Source organism: Nomascus leucogenys, chromosome 2 (assembly GCF_006542625.1).
Source record: "Nomascus leucogenys isolate Asia chromosome 2, Asia_NLE_v1, whole genome shotgun sequence".
Lineage (NCBI taxonomy): Eukaryota > Metazoa > Chordata > Mammalia > Primates > Hylobatidae > Nomascus > Nomascus leucogenys.
The window spans coordinates 11,762,682-11,779,285 of record NC_044382.1 but is presented as its reverse complement, the minus strand read 5'-3'; the positions used below and the strand labels follow the sequence as shown (position 1 = coordinate 11,779,285).

General features: G+C 40.5%; 1 protein-coding gene across 5 annotated transcripts in view; it reads left to right on the top strand.

The window, feature by feature from the left end:
• The window catches only part of TENM2 (teneurin transmembrane protein 2), a 1,389,831-nt gene that overhangs the window by 89,575 nt on the left and 1,283,652 nt on the right, over positions 1 to 16,604 (top strand). For 4 of the 5 annotated variants that reach the window (XM_030825348.1, XM_030825333.1, XM_030825352.1 and 1 more), the window contains exon 1: positions 6,090 to 6,537. The exons of the other annotated variant lie outside the window; for it this stretch is intronic. The gene's annotated coding sequence lies outside the window, so the exon portion shown is untranslated. Of the gene's footprint in view, positions 1 to 6,089; positions 6,538 to 16,604 lie in introns of those variants that run through there. 5 annotated transcript variants of the gene reach the window in all.

The following is a 16,604-nucleotide window of genomic DNA, read 5'->3' as shown; positions in this document are numbered from 1 at the left end:
TTGGAGGCCGGGCACATTGGCTTATGCCTGTAATCCCAGCACTCTGGGAGGCTGAGGCGGGCGGATCACAAGGTCAGGAGATTGAGACCATCCTGGCTAACACAGTGAAACCCCATCTCTACTAAAAAATACAAAAAATTAGCCAGGCATGGTGGCGGGTACCTGTAGTCCCAGATACTCAGGAGGCTGAGGCAGGAGAATGGCGTGAACCCAGGAGGCGGAGCTTGCAGTGAGCGGAGATCGCACCACTGTACTCCAGCCTGGGACACAGAGCGAGATTCTGTCTCAAAAAAAAAAAAAAAAAGAAGAAGAAGAAGAAGAAGAAAGGTTTTTGGAATTTAAAATTCAGACACAGGTTGAGTGTTGCCCATCCAATATGCTTGGGACCAGAAGTGTTTCAGAGTTCAGACTTTTTCAGATTTTTGGAATATTTTCATATACATAATTAGTTATTTTAAGGATTGGACTCATGTCTAAACACATAATTCATTTAACTTTCATATACAGTTTATACACAGTCTGAAAGTTATTTAAAAAATATGTAAACTCATTTTGTGCATGAAACAAAATTTGTATACACTGAGCCATCAGAAAGTAAAGGTGTCAGGCATGGAATTTTCCACTTGAGTTATATTGGTGTTCAAAAAGTTGCCCATTTTGGAGCATTTCAGATTTCAAATTTTTGGATTTGGGATGCTCAAACTGTACTATTACATCTGTGTGAGGCTCTTAGACATCATGCCTTTTATCGAACTGATTTCTGGAAAGATAAATGATTATCTTACAATATACCAAACAAGATTTCTACCCTTAAGTTATAGAACCAAGATCTCATTGGTTACCCTTTTCTATGCAAGGTGCCCTACGCAAAAATGCAAATGCTGCCACATGAGTGAACTAATGGCACCAGGTTAATCTGCCTGATTGAGATTATATTTTCAAGGGTTTTTCCTGACCTCTCTTGAAAATGGGAAGTCACAGCATCTACTGAAACATCTTTAAAGGATGTTGAAGACATTGGAAACAAACATGGAGAACTGCAGTGATTAAAAAAGAATCTGTTCGTTTCTACTTCTAAATTTCCCATCCTGATGAAAGTGAAAATTCTCTAGTACATATACTCTGTAAAGGATTTTACAAAATTGATGAGAATGTCTGTTGAGACTATGTGACCTGGGAAATGGTTGACAATTACAGTGCAATGCTATTTAAAAGCAAAGGGAATAAAGGCTCATCAATGAGAACTCAGACGCCTTTGCTCCAGTGACACTCATTTTGTTTGGTCTTTTGCCCTCTAAGCTGCATGTACATCAGTTTTTCTAATTTGCCAAATAAAACAAATAATGCTCCCTTAGAGAGGCTATCCTAACTGAGTTTAAGTGTTCTTGGAAAATAATGATACTATTATACACGAAGTGTTGTGCACACCAAGTACAAATGAGCCATCACCATCACCCCTCCCTACATCTGCCTCCGCGTTCAAATGGATGTCGGAAGTTTGAGGCAGCAGAATGCAGAGTTCACCATACAGAATTCGGCAGCAGACAGACCTGGTATTACATTCCACCCTGGATACTTACTAGTTGTATGAGTTGGCTGTAACTGATTTGCTCTTTTGAAGCCTTTGTTTCCCCATCTATGAAATGGGGATCATGACTGTACCTGCTGCGGAGTTGCTATGAAGAATAACTGTGATGATCTACATTAAAATGCCCAGCTGTTACACGACTTCTCAAAAAGCTTAAAAGTTCATGTCCTGGGTGCCCCAGCAGAATATCAACTAACACTTTAAGTTTTCTGCAAAGTTTTCCTTGAAGGTTGCCCTTCATGCCTTTCTTAACCGGTTATTCTCATCACGAGTTAAGGATTGCACTGCACATGTGAACAAAAATCAGCCTACCTTATACACAGGAAGAGGTTATCAAAAATCCCCGAGACGTTTCTGCTGCCTGAAGCATTTTCTAGGGAATACATTTATTCTGGGGAGGGGGGTGGAGGAGGGAGAAAAGAGAGGTTAATATTTAACCTTTTCTTAGAAACTTCACTTTATTCATAACATTTCAGTGTAGAGCAAGTTAATAGCCAAACAATTGCAAGAAACAAATCCACAGTCAAGGGCTGGTATGTATTTGTAGCTGGATGCATATGTCTATAGCTGTGAGGTATGTAAATAGAATGGATACAGTTTGTGGATGCTCTTTGTGTGCGCTTACAGAGAGGACAGAACAGGGAGATGAATGCTGGAGATAAGGTAGAGCATGCAAAGGATGCAGATATTTTTCCGTATGGAAGCATCTCATTCTTACAGACCTGATTGGTATAGCCTAGGGGTCTCTGCCAAGGGCTACACACACTGATCCAGTTACAAGGTAATACTCCAAAATGGAAAGGTGTTTAACAAAAGCTTCCTATTTGTAATCAAAGCTTCCCTTTATCACTGAGCATGCCCAGCAGTCAGCTTAGAAGCAGAGCTGTATAAAATGCAGTTTTTACTTTACTGTGGCTTGTAGCCACTGCTGCTGCTGACAATGAGCAGGGAGGCGGTGAGGCATTGGGTTCCAGGTAAGGCCTGAACTGAACAAAGGGGGAGCCTCGAGGAGCGGTAACAGGTGGGAGGAGTGGTGCAGAAGGCTTGCTTGGCTCTGGACAGCATGTCCTCTCTGAGTGAGGGTTCCCCCAGCCAGGATTTGCTGAAAATCTTGGAAAGCCCCAGTGCCATTTTCAACATCCTGTACCACACGTCTGTAGTGAGAGATGCCTGGGTTTAGAATGTAGCTCTGTATTATGACACTGGTTGTGACCTTGGTAAAATAACTTTTAAGTCTTTGAATCTCAAATTCCTTATAAGATTTGATGAAGGGGAAAATGCACCCAGCAGTACCTCTCCCTGGCAGTTAGATCCTCGAGCATTATCAAATACTGTAGCATGGCTAAACTGCAACACCACACTGACATCACCTCATCCCCATACCAACCTCCTCTGAAACTCTGAAGACAGACCTAGCCTCAAATCCTAACTCTGCTACTTACTAGCTGTAAGACCTTGGACGAGTTGCGTGTGTGTGTGTGTGTGTGTGTTTGTGTGTGTGTGTGTGTGTGTGTGTAAGAGAGGGATTGAGGGAGGGACAGAGAGTGACTGTAGCTGGCAGATACTATGAGATAAAATGGGAAATTAAAAGTAGACATATCACTGTACCCCTGGAGTTTATAGTCAGGCTTGTTGGGGAGTCTCAGTTTCATTGTCTGTAAATTGGAAATAACCATGCTTAGCCAAAAGAATTGTTGTTAAGAGAAAAAAAAATCTGAGCAAGTTGCCTAGCACACGGTGGGTACCCATAGTAGATTAAGAATATCCTTGGCGAGGTGGCTAATGCCTGTAATCCCAGTAATTTGGGAGGCTGAGGCGGGTGGATCACTGAGGCCAGGAGTTCAAAACCAGCATGGCCAACATGGTGAAACCCCATCTCTACTAAAAATACAAAAATCCGCCAGGCGTGATGGTGCATGCCTGTAATCCCAGCTACTCCAGAGGCTGAGGCATGAGAATCACTTGAACCTGGGTGGTGGAGGTTGCAGTGAGTGAAGATCATGCCACTGCACTCCAGCCTGGGCCACAGGGCAAGACCCTGTCTCAAAAAAAAAAAAAAAAAAAAATTCTACTGCATGCCTCTTTAATTCTTACTATACAGAATGATTTATCTCTGTTATTTCTGTATTCCCCCATAATGCCATCCCCAGCATCTGTCTACCTTATTTCCCATGATCCCCTTTCATGTAGTCTGATTGGCTGTTGGACAACATGACAGGGATTAGTCATGTGGACTGTAGCACCAGACAGATGTGCGTGGGAGTCCTTCTCTGCCAGTTATCCAGGTATGTGACCTTGGGCAAGCTACTTAATCTCTCTCAGCCACATTTTACTCATCTGTGAATTGGGAATAAAAACAGCTCCCCTCTCCTAGGAATTATTATTCTTATTCCAAGAGTAGTTTGTGTGTGGGGGGGGGGCGGGGGCGGGGGCGGGGTAGAGAGTGAGAGTGAGTTTAATTACAAGAGACACATTCTTGCCCCCATGGAGTTTACAGTCTAGAGGGTTCATGTGTGTCTAGGAGACATACGCTAGCTACATCATAACACAAATGGAAAACGGAAGCTACCACAAATTTTTTAAAGTTACATGATGCCTCGAACACCTGTAATAACCCAGAAAGATCTCATGACTTCCCTGAAGAAGTTGATGCTGAACAGATAGATGAAGGATAAATAGGAGTTTGCTAGATGAAGAGGGGAGAGAAATGCATTCCTAGCAAGCCCTCAGTAAATGCCCCTCATTAGCATTTTAAGCATATGATCACTGCCTTCCTGTTAGAATATAAGCCCAAAGAGTATAGAGATAATGCCCTTGTCATCCCCTGTCACCGCTAGGATAGCACTTTGAAGGAAGTAAATGCTCAGTAAATATCCTTGAATGAGTGAATGTTACAAAATCAATGAATTTCTTGAATGAAATCAAAAGTAACTGCCATGGCCTTATCCCATGGCTTTATTCAGAAGGCAATTAAGGGAGATGCATGTTCTAGTAAAAAACAGCATAGACCTTGCAATAGGACAAACAGTGTCTTCATTCAGGGCCTGTCCCTTGAGGGAAGTGACACCACATCTCAGTCTCAGCCTCCTCATATGTAGAAGGGGGTTAGGATAGTTTCTTTACAGAGTTCCTTTAAAGATTAAGATGGCACCTAATTAAAGGATGACCAAGAGTATGTAATCAAGAGATAAGTATTATGACTATTAGTACTATTAAGACATTGGCAAATTTCAGGCATGCAGTTTTTCAAGGTTTGTAGGTTATTGAAGACAACAAGCCAGGTACAGCTTGAAGGCCAGAGGATGTTATCACCCAGACACCCACCAGGCCTTTACCTTGCTGTACTTGCCTGGCGTTCATCCACACTCCTCATCCTGTCTCCAGTGACTGAGGGCTAGACTGCAGGGTTTAGATTCTTGATGTATTGGGTATGATATACTAGCAGTTGGTAACATTCTGGGCCTTGGTTTCCTCCTAGGGTGGATCATACAGTGTCTGAACAGGTTAAAATCAGATAATTCATAGGCAACACATTCCACAGAGCCTGCACATGGTAAGCAAGCAATACTTGTTCAGCTGTTACTATTAAAACCACCAGGCTCTGCTGGATTTTCTGTTAATTACCCTGTAAACTGAAACAGCCTTTCCTGGGCTAAGAATTGTTTCTTTTCAAAGATTCCCTTTATGAAAAAAGAGAAGTAACTCCTCTCTGACGTCTGGAAGTCTAGCTTCCCCGTCACTACGTCCTTGGGTGCAGGTTCAGAGCCACCGGGCAGCCTAGATGAGGCAGGTGGGCAGCGGCTGAAGGCTCTGGAACCTTTGCTTCTCTCTGGAAGCTACAGAGCTCGGCTCTGCCCCTGCTCTGCGTTCCTAACCCTGGAAGAAGCGGTCTGGGTGCAGCCAAGCACTGGACATGCTCGCGAGAGCCAGAGCAGGCTCGGGTCGTCCGCAGGACTCGAAGTCTTGCTGTGCTCTCCTGTTTGCAGAGACCTGGATGTAGCTGTGATGCATAGATGTGGTGCATCGGGTGCAGAGCGGATCCCTCGGTGCGTGCAGCCAGGGATCCAAGCCTCCTCAGGCTAACCCTAGAGCCGAACTGAACTCTGAGCCGCCCGGGATTCGCGCGCTCAGTTCCTGGTCTTGGAAACGCCCGGCTGGGGTTCTCTCTGCAGACAAAGGGGTGCACGTGTCCCTAGCGCCCCTCTTTCTCAGCCGTGAGCCCCTCCCTGGCTGCGTACCCCGCAGCCACAGCAGCTGCAACCCCAGCGCCACCACCCAACCCCGGCGGCCTGGGCCGGTGCTCGCTCTCGGGGCCCAGGGATTGGCTCGCACTCCCCATTCAGGGACCGCGAGGGCTGGCGGGCGGCTCACGGCGCTCTGTGTGTGTGTGTGTGTGTGTTTGTGTGTGTGCGCGCGCGCGTGTGCATGTGTGTGTGCGCGCGTGTGTTGTGCGGCGCGCGGGCGAGCGCGTGTGTGCGCGCGAGAGCTCGCGTGCAGGAGTCACTGGGTGTGCGTGCGTGTGTTATGGGTTTGATTCCAGAGCAGGTTGCACATTGGTCCTGGGTGGCTCGCAGGCTCAGGTCGTGCTTGGGCGTCCTCCTCCTAATCGTTTCCGAAGTAGCAGCAGCAGCAGCACCACCGGCAGCAGCAGCAGCAGCAGCAGCCGCCGCGGCAACATCGAGCTCAGCGGCACAGCAGGCAGAACTGTGCAGAAGCGAGCACCGTTTGGGGAGTCCGGGGGGCGGGTAAGAGGGAGGAGGGGGAAAGCCTGTCTTGGTCTTTGGGATTATTTTTTTCCCCTTCTTTCCCTCTCTCTCTCTTTCTTGAGGGTGTGTGTTGCCCCCTCGAAGTGAAGGAATTTTGCTCCAAAGCGAGCTGGGACCGAAGACTCTAGGCTAAGTTATCTATGTAGATGGTGTCAGGGAGCGAAGCTACTGACCGAGCTGCTGGTAAATGTTTTTCACTTCTTACTCTTTAATGCTTAAGGCTTTTTTCCCCTTTTCTTTCTTTCTTGTTTCCTTTCTGTTGCTCCTCATTCTGCAATCGCTCCTGAATCAGCTGCAGTTCTCTTTCTCTCTCTCCTTGCGTTTGTGCAGTTTACAACTTGTTTCATGGTTTTCTATGTATTTTTTTTTCCTCCTTCATCCTCAGATGAATGCTGGAACATTTAAATTCGGCACTTCGGGAGGTCATCATTAGTTGCATGAGTTTCAGGGGGGAGGGGAAAGATTGCTAGAGCAGACTGTTATTTCCCTGCAGAAGGACTGCCGGTTTCTCTCTAATGTTCATCGCAATTATAGGGATTTTTTTTTAGGATGCATTTTAACGTTGCATTGCTGTTTAAGGTTATCGTTCTCCAGGATTACAATGCATTTGACTCAGTTTTGACAGCATGAGAGATGCCAGTGATTCCAGAACTACTGTATGGTACATGCTGGCTAAAATATGCAAAATTGCAGGAGGAATCATTTGCATTCCAAAAGAGAATTTCTTTAAAAATGCCGTTTTGCATCACATTGCTACAGATTTGCAGGAGGCAGTAATAGACACCACTACCCATGTTGCTTGCAAAGATAATAAACATATAAGTGCTTTAGTGCATCACATACTGTCTTGGACTCCAGTGATTGAGCTATTGCTAAATTTACTTAATAATAAATTTAGGGCTATGAAGAAAGAGGGAGATTGCCGGTACTGTTTTATTCAAAATTATGAGACACGTACAGCAATATCTCTCTTACATCTTAGTTGAAGTGGCATCTTGTCAATGGAGGGGGGGTTCTGCATACACAGGGAATAAAATTATTTAAAATAGCCAGCATAATGAATGCAAATTGAACTCTAACTCTTTTCTTAAAAATAGAACTCACTCTGTAACTCTGGCTGCCAGGATCTGTTTTAAATATTATTTAAAAATTAATATACAACAGCTCTTTAATGCATTCATATCATTTAAAGTTCTTTGGAGGGTTCTTGATCATTACCATGTTTTATTTGTTTTGCTTTTTTCCTCTTAAGTTTTCAGTTCCAGTTCAGCAGAAAAACTGAAGGGCCAGTAAGTAAAGGCAAATCAGCAATTTAGAAAGGAATCAGTGTATAGTTGTAAAATTTCTGCTAAGCCATGGAAAAGTGAACTAATATAATGGCAGCCTAAATGGAGGAAGGGGGCCTCTGCGGTACAGCAGGTTGCAGTTTCTGTACATGTATCATCATCCTGAGAAACCCTGAACTCTAAACTGAGATGAGGGCATCCAGTTCAGGAACACTCTGAGACACATACATTCTACAGAGGGAAGATGTTGTTATTCAAGGAACCCTCCTTCTGCTAGGTGGTTGCCACATCATAGAGCAGCAACTTATCTATGTGCCAAGAGTACGTTTGCAATAATACTCTTAAACTTTGTTTTAATGTAAACTTAACTAACGTTGGAAGAACTGCATGAAACAGTGAAGGCTGTTCAGTCCTGAGAAACAAAACAAACTGTAAATTAACTCAACTAGTCAGATCTTCTTTTATATAGAAAAAAACCTACTCTAAGGCACCATGCAAATTCACCTGTTCTGGGTCCCCTGTGTTGACAAAAGCCTTTCTTAAAATTGTGAACAGAATTCCTAAGACCTAAAGCTTATTTCTTCCTTTGTAGTCTGCTGAAAGTAATAAGGCATTTTATTTAGAATGAAAGCTCAGCTTATTCATGGGTCCCTTGAGATGGCAATATTACTGTTTTAAAATATTTTCATGGACCTTTGAATGGACTGTTTTGATCAACTTAGTGGGGGGAAATCCAGCTTGCATTCATTAAGACCACAGTTGTCTTTGAGTGAAGCATTTGTTTGTCTAGGTACTAAAGAAAAATGATTTCATATAGTAAACTTCAATCCTAAGAACCCAAGTCACCTAAAGCATCAGGTTCCCTCATTCTAGGACCCAAACCAAAAAGCAATATACCCCATGCTGGGCAGCTGTATTATTTCTCTGGCATATTCCACACACATGGTATGAAAAGATAACTGACCAGGCTAAGGGCTTATTTTGCTAGGCTCATGGGGCAAGATTTCTAATTGTTATGTAACATATTCAGATCATGAATTTATTTATGAAACATCAAAATTAGCTTCAGTTTCAGTATCTTCACTAGACTCGAAGACTACGAGTATGTTGATTTAAAGAACATTTTTTTCCTACTGAGGTTGTTTTTTTTACCCACCCACCCCTCTTTCTACTTCTAGTTTCCTGGCAACTTCTGAAAAGCTCTGAGCATTTGTGTTAAAATATTAAACATATCTACATTTTGGGTGTGATGCCAGGTTAGATTACTATTCAATCAACTGGATTTGTATGACTCTTACATCGTTTGGTGTGGTGTCGTGTTTGTGGCTTGTTGATGGGTTTATTATGATAATTACTAAGTTTTTTTTATTAAATCTTAACTAAGCTTATTTTAACTTTATGTGCCTGGTGTTGATTTCAGGTTAGTGTATGAAAATAATACTATCATCTTGATAGCCTTGCTGGTAACTTAGATAGCTTCATTTCAACTGGTCTCTTGTTAAATTTCAGCATGCATTGGACTTACTGGGGAGAAGGTAACTTGGGGAGATGGCTATGTAGAAAGACAGGTATCCGAGACTGTTGATTCATGGAACTTGTCAATCACATTTGGCTGTATTGTTAGAGTTCCTACTTTCATTTTGATAAGAATGGAGGTTTCTCTGCATGTGTGAATCGTTTATTATGCTACAGCTACTGAATGTTTCTTAACATTAATTGCTATTTTTTCATTGTGCAATTGAAGGGAACTTTGAACTACTTGTGTGTTTTTAAGGAAAACCTGTTTGGCTAGTTTTTTTCATTGTTTTCTTTCTGTGCAGATTAATTTTGAGAAGTGATTTCTGGTGAAATATGGTCAAGGTCATTTCCAAGGGCCTTTTTGTCCCTCCCCACTTGAGAACTAAAACAGAAAGACAGACTTAAAGAGGCACAACTTAGCATCACCCTACTTAGCTTGAAGGGGGCAACATGAAAAGCCTATGTTATTGTCTCTCATTACTTTGTGTAAAGCAACAGTTTTGTTCTTTGAACTGCTGGTTCCTAGTAGCCCTGATGTACTCACAAGGAGAAACCCCCCATTCTGCACTCATAGTATATACCACAGATTCCCAACCTTCAGGGAACATTGCAGGACGTATGTATATAGATATGTCTTTTTCTTTTTTTGGTGGGGAGGAGACATGTCTTTTGATACATTCTCAGTAGTAGGGGACATAGCAGTGTTTGATTAAGCGTGATGTATTTTCTAACTACATAATACTCTGCTTTAAGTTTTGTGAAAGCAACAGTAATTTTATGAGTCTTATTTGCTGAGAGCAAATAGTAGTTTTGTCAAAGTATTCTTTGTACTTCTGGTTTATATTTTGCTTTAAAAAGGGAACGTTCACATTGTTCAGTACTACGCACTATCAGCAACGGACTATTTAAAAATCATTTTGGGTTGTTTTCTCTCCTTAACAAACAGAAACCACTACTTAACATAATTATTTTAGCTGTTTTAAGAGTGTGTAATAAGAGGATAATATATCGGGTCCTGCTCATATTTCCAAAAGATTTCATAAAGTTATGGAGGTAGAAAATGTTCTCCCTAAAATTAATGTTACTCATGACTCCAGTCTATTTAATATATTGTATACTACAGTATGATTCTGAAACTGAAATACTGCATCCTTTTTATGAATTCTTAAAGGGAAAAAAATGAAGCACCTGAGAAATAGTTTGCAAATAAAGTTCCTTCATTTTTACTGCCAGACTTTCATTGGCCCCCCCTCTCCTAGGTATAGAATTATGAGCCTTTCAGGCGAAAATAATGATCAGGGAAAAAGTACAGTAATGTGCTTTTCGAATGTACTATGAGTGAAAAGAGAGCAGGTGTTTTTACACTTTTCCTATGAGTTTGGTAAAGAGAAACTGAAACCAAGTAACACAGCTAATATGTTAGAATAGACTCTGTATTCCCCATAAAGATTTTTTTCTACTGAACAGTATGAATTGACCTTTGATGGAACAATTGACAGCATCCCTTATCTTATCAACACGGTGTGGCTCCTGCCAGCATATTCATGGTAGATGCTAAAGAACCACCTCTGTCTTGGGAAATATAACAGTGCATTGTTTGGGGGGAAAGAGATGGTTTCTTTGAAAGTTGAGACTTCTCAGGACTTGACAGCAATTCTTTGAGAGACGCTTGACTCACTTGGATATTTGTTTAGATGACCTATGGAGAAAGCCCAGTGTACTCTTCCATCTCTAATTTAGTTCTGCTACAGGTTTTTGGAACATAAATATGAAGTTTTCAGCTCATCCATTCTTACTATTACATGAGTTTATGATTTCTGGAATGTGATGCAGATCTATAGAAGTATAGAACCCAGCTTTCAAAAAGTCAGTCAGGTTTACTGCTCTGTTGACTAAATTATTTAGCTGTATGTAAGCTTAAGCTTATTTGAAAAAATATTAGAAGTTTTGTGTAATATTTTCTGTTAATATGACTTTTGTAAAGTGCTTTTATTAAGTTATATAAAAGGGAGTTACGTACCTTGTAAAATAAAGAACTCATTTATGAATTTGGTTCCAAAGAATAAGTCATTTCTTTTGTTTATTTAGGTTTTGCAATTTTTTTAACTGACCTAGTAGGAGACAAGGACTAAAGCAGGAGGATGTAATTGGTGTGATGAAGATGAAATTGATACTAATGACAATATACCGATTCTAAATCTTAAGGTGGGACACATCATGGAGGATTCTCTTGGAAAAAGTTTACATTTAAATATCATTTTTATTATTGCATAGAAGTTCACTGATACTCAATATTTTGACATCTCTCCTACTTCAATTAGGAGAATAAGAGTCTATGTGGAAAAGAAATGCCACTAAATAGGAATGATTTTTGGCAGAGGTTAAAAAATCTCATAATGTGAAATAATTATTTCAGAAAATTGTATAAGCTGCTTACTATATTTGTAACATGTTTTTTTTAAAAAAGTCACTTCGAAATTTTATTGTAAATGTTGGAAATAGTCAAGTTAGGTTCCTAGATTGTTTCTAGGAATAAAACTGAACCGTGATAGAAGATAGCTATATTCGTGCATATGGCTAGTCCAAACAGTAAATATCTACATAGTTAAAATCATTTTTATTGCTAGATAACTCCTTGCAACAGACTTTCTGATCTTAATTATGATAATTTTTCTAAGCCGTTTCATGTGTAAGAGTATATAGTTATATACTACACATTTCAGTAGAAATCACTTAGAAGAAACATAGGCAAATTAAAGCTACAGGAAAGTATATTTTAGTCTTTATTTTTTAAAAATTCCTTCAATAAGTGTTTTTGGATTCCCAAGACAGGCCATGTACTGAGCTAAATCTGATGGTAAAAGTAACTTGATGCCAAAAGGATGTCTAAGAAAGTAAATGCCAATAGGGGTGGTTCCTTTTTGAAAAAAGTACAAATAAAGGTTTTTGCTCTTTATGTCTAAAGCATATTAGAAAGGTGGTTTGGTTTTTATTTCATTTTGGGTTTTTCTCAGGCAGTAATTGTATACAACTATCCACGCATCCTCTGCCTTCCACTGTGTCCAGCTCATTTCTATTCATGGAGCCTGGTGTGATATGATACCTGGAATTGGAGACCTAAGTCAAGGTTTGGCACTACTGGCATGGATTCAACAGAGGCCCGAGAAAAGGGCAGTGCGAATTAGTGGGAAGAGGATGCAGAGGAGAGGAAAATTTATTCTGTAGTTGGCCACCATTTTCCTACAGTAATGATTCTGCCACCAGTTTTATTTTTAACCTCACTGAAACTTCTTGAGAAGGCACAAACTGGCTTCTCTATAGTTTAATCCTATGAATAATAACATAATTATTAGAAAAGCATTTCACAGTGGTTAGGGCTCCATAACTTGTGTGACCCGAAATTTAATTTTTGTCTTCTCTAATCCTGTTTATATATCCCCACACATAATCAGACGCAGTCAGATGAAACCAATTACTAAAGGAAAAAGATCAAATTTATTTATTATATTTATTGGATGTGTCTGTTGCTTAATTATCCATTGGCGAATTCACATGTGGCCACAGAGAGGGCTGTGGATGAGTGTGGAAAATGATCAGTCATCACTTCTCACAGGCTAGAGAAGGCTCCAAGAAAACAAGGGGGTGAAAAAGGATCCTTTCTCATTCCTGTCAAGGTGAGAATCTAAAAACTGAAAGTCATCACCCAAAAAAGTGACGGGTGTTTGGCTTGACATAGAAAAATCTCAAAAAGACTGAGAGTTACCAAAGTTTTCTTAACCACCTGACGTAATGTTAGGAAGAAATGAAGGTGGTCTGTACTCTTTGGAATAAATAATGATTTAGATGTTCAAAGGTGTGTGTTGGAAAAGTAGCTGAAATGATCAAACAAAGCAGATCACCAAGTACATCCCTCAGCTGTACTTTTGGGGACAAAGATGGAAGGATGGTGGGGTGGGATGAGATAAGGTGAGCATGAAGGACAGGTGCGTGCAAAACAGTGTTTGCAGAATTTTATTGACCATTATGAATAACTCAAGTGAGCAACGCAAAGCCCAAGATAGCACCACTAACACAGTGAATTAAAATAGATTTTGTGTTTGGTCTTAGAGTGTAAGGACATACACAGACTTATTTTGGGACTTGTACGTTTTGGTTAAAAAAATTCCTCATCACAACCAAAAATGGTTTTTGTCTCTTTTTTTACTCTGCTCTCAGTTTAATGGGATCAATCTTGAGCAGAGCTTATTCTGTATTTTTTTCCCATTTGTTATCATCATATATTTTTGGAAATTTATCATTGTAGAAATTTCCTTTTAAAATAGATAAAAACTGGAATAACTACCCTTTCAAGGAAATATGGCAAGGTTAGATTGTTATAAGAAGTGTATCTTATTTATATAATTCTTCAGTTCCAGGGACCACAAAATCTTTAAAGTCCATCCCATTCATACTCCCAAATTTGAAAGTATATATGAACTTCAGGGGGAAAACAAACTACTATTGAACTCAAGACATTTGGAAGCTGTCCTCTAGGAATTACTGAATGAAACATGTTTTAAGAACTGTGGCACACCATTATTGCATAATTTAGAGAAGTCACTGGGTAAATTATGACTTACTGTGAATTGCCATTTATTCGTAGAAGCTACCATTCAATTCAAACACTGTAGATTATCCTTTTGTCACCAATGGCTGCAGAGAAATTAAAAGGGCACCATGGATCTTGGGAGTGGTTTGATGCTTGTGGACTTAGCAAGAAAATATTAGAGAAGAGCATTTTTTTTTGTATTTGTTGTAATTTATATTTTAAAAGTTATTCTGTAATAGAAGTTATTACAGAATAAAACTTGCTCTCAGCAGGATTCGTTGCAGAAGCCAAACAGTAAATAGATGGAGAGCCTGAACTCTTCTTCCTACAGCAGTGATTTTTCACCCAGCTATTCCCTAAGGCCACTCTAGGTATATGAGGGGCACTGGTTCTTTTTATATGATTTGTGTATGTTCCCATAGATTGTGAAGTCTATTCCTGGGCAATTTTCAAGTTAAAATTGTGTTACGGCTACCCTGAAGGTTGTCATTTCTTGGTTTTTCTCTTGTCAGTCAATTCATAAGTGTTTATTAAGCCCCCATGGGGTGTACACAGAATCGTACACAGTTTGGGGAGGGAGGGGGAATGTGTTTGTGGATGATTGCTGTCTGCTCTAGAAGCAAAAGTACTATTGTGTGTGTGTGTGTGTCTGTGTGCATATGCATAAAATAGTATTTTAATCACAGAAGTTTAGTAGGGGTGTGTGTGTGTGTGTGTGAGTGTGTGTGTGTGTGTGTGTGTTTAGAACTCCAAATGTATTTACTCTGAGAAAAGCATAGCTTCAGGTGAGATCAAGGATATAACCTCAGCTTTCTTTACTCTTTTTTTTAATTGAGATATCTAATAACAGACATGATTAAGTAAAGGGTAAAGCCAGACGGTCAGTATTAAACTGTGTATCCTTGCCAGGAGGATTCAGATCATTGTTCACATGTGGGTTTCAGAGTAAGGACAAATTCTTGTGCTGGTCATTTTTAGGATGTGCCGGTTGCCTGTGTAAATTTAATCAGTGAATAGATAAATGACTCCATGCCCCCAAGCTGTCAATTTACATTTTTCATGAGCAATGAATCAATTTATGATTTACTTTTATTTCAAGAAGGGGTTTTGGAAAAATGATTGGAATTGAGAAGGAGAGAAAATGTTCAAGTATTCCCCAAATGTTCCACAGATGAAAAATGTTCTCTAAAGGATTGTATTTCCCTGTTGAACTTGAAAGCATGTAGCAAATATGTAGGTTCTGGGATTTACTTTCCAAAACTTATTCACACTCTTAGATTCGTCTTTTACCAATCATTTGTGGGAAGGGTAATATTCTTGAAAAGCACCAGGCGAATAGCTCTGAAAGTGGATGGCCAAGGCGGAGTGCTTGGCGGCACTGACCCTGTCCACAGCCCCGGGTAATAGCTTCCTAGGCTTGGCCAGGCAGCTCTGACTTTTGATATCACCCATCAGGCTCTTAATTAGAGCTCATTTTGACTGTGATTTTCAAGATATACATATCTCAATTCCGGTAAATCATAGCTAAGCCATCAAAATTTCCTTTCCATCTTCTGTTCCTTGTTGATCTGAATCAGAGAAGCAATGCCTGGAAAAAAAAAAAAAAAAAGAAAGAGCTTTTGCTGATGTGTTCCCCATTTCAACTTTGACTCAGCTCTTTTCCTGTTGCGTTTCTAAGGATTTATGAGATTGTTTATCTCTTAATGATACCAAAAGGAATTCTACATGACTAACATATTTGAGATCTGTGTGTGCTAAAATGAAAAGCATTCGGCTTAATACCGTTATCATCTAGAATGCCTTCCAATTCCAGTCCTTCTGAATGCAGTCTTTTTGATGAGGGAATATTATTTACCACTCACCAAATTGGAGATTGCAGGATCTCTTAATTTACTTTCCAATAATTTATAGAATTAACCAACACAGAATACATCTGTGCAATTTGAATTATTATTTTTGATTCTGTGATCAGGTCATGTTCTCTCTTGCTAAGGTAAAGACTAATTCTGGCTAATGTAGGTGGAAAAGAAATGTGTTAGAAGGATATTGAGAATAACAGAGTCACCAAAATAAGATATAGAAACAAGCATTTCTCCTTCTGCCCCTGAACAGTGGCCTGGCTGGAGCCCTCCATGTCCCTCACACTGGAAACCCATTGCCATGAGCAGCACCCGCACGGCTGCCCTAGAAATGTGGCTGCTTGCACAATGCTGCAAGAAACTCACCCCCATCCTTGCTTCTAAGGGTCCCTGGCTCACCATTCAAAGTTCCAAGCTGGTGCATCCGCTGGTTTGGCTTTGATACTGACTGAGTGTCCACTCGCTTTCTACTAGGCAGTCTGGGAAACTGAAGAGAGTCTGCCCCTTACGTATTATATAATAAGAACCAAAGACTTTGACTTCCTGCAAGATAAATATGATGAGATTCCCTCAAAATAAAAAGTACAGGGAAAGTCAACAAAACAGATTAGATTTTTTTTTTTTTCTTGTCAGAGTCTCACTCTGTGGCTCAGCCTGGAGTACAGTGGTGCAGTCTCGGTTCACTGCAACCTCCACCTCCTGGGTTCAAGCGATTCTCCTGCCTCAGCCTCCCAGTGGATGGGTGGATGGGATTACAGGCATGTGACACCACACCAAGTTAATCTTTTTTTTTTTTTTTTTTTTTTTTTTGAGATGGAGTCTCTCTCTGTTGCCAGGCTGGAGTGCAGTGGCACAGTCTCGGCTCACTGCAACCTCCGCCTTCCAGGTTCAAGTGATTTTCCTGCCTCAGCCTCCCGAGTAGGTGGGACTACAGGCACACACCATTATGCCCAGCTAATTTTTGTATTTTTAGTAGAGATGAGGTTTCACCATGTTCTC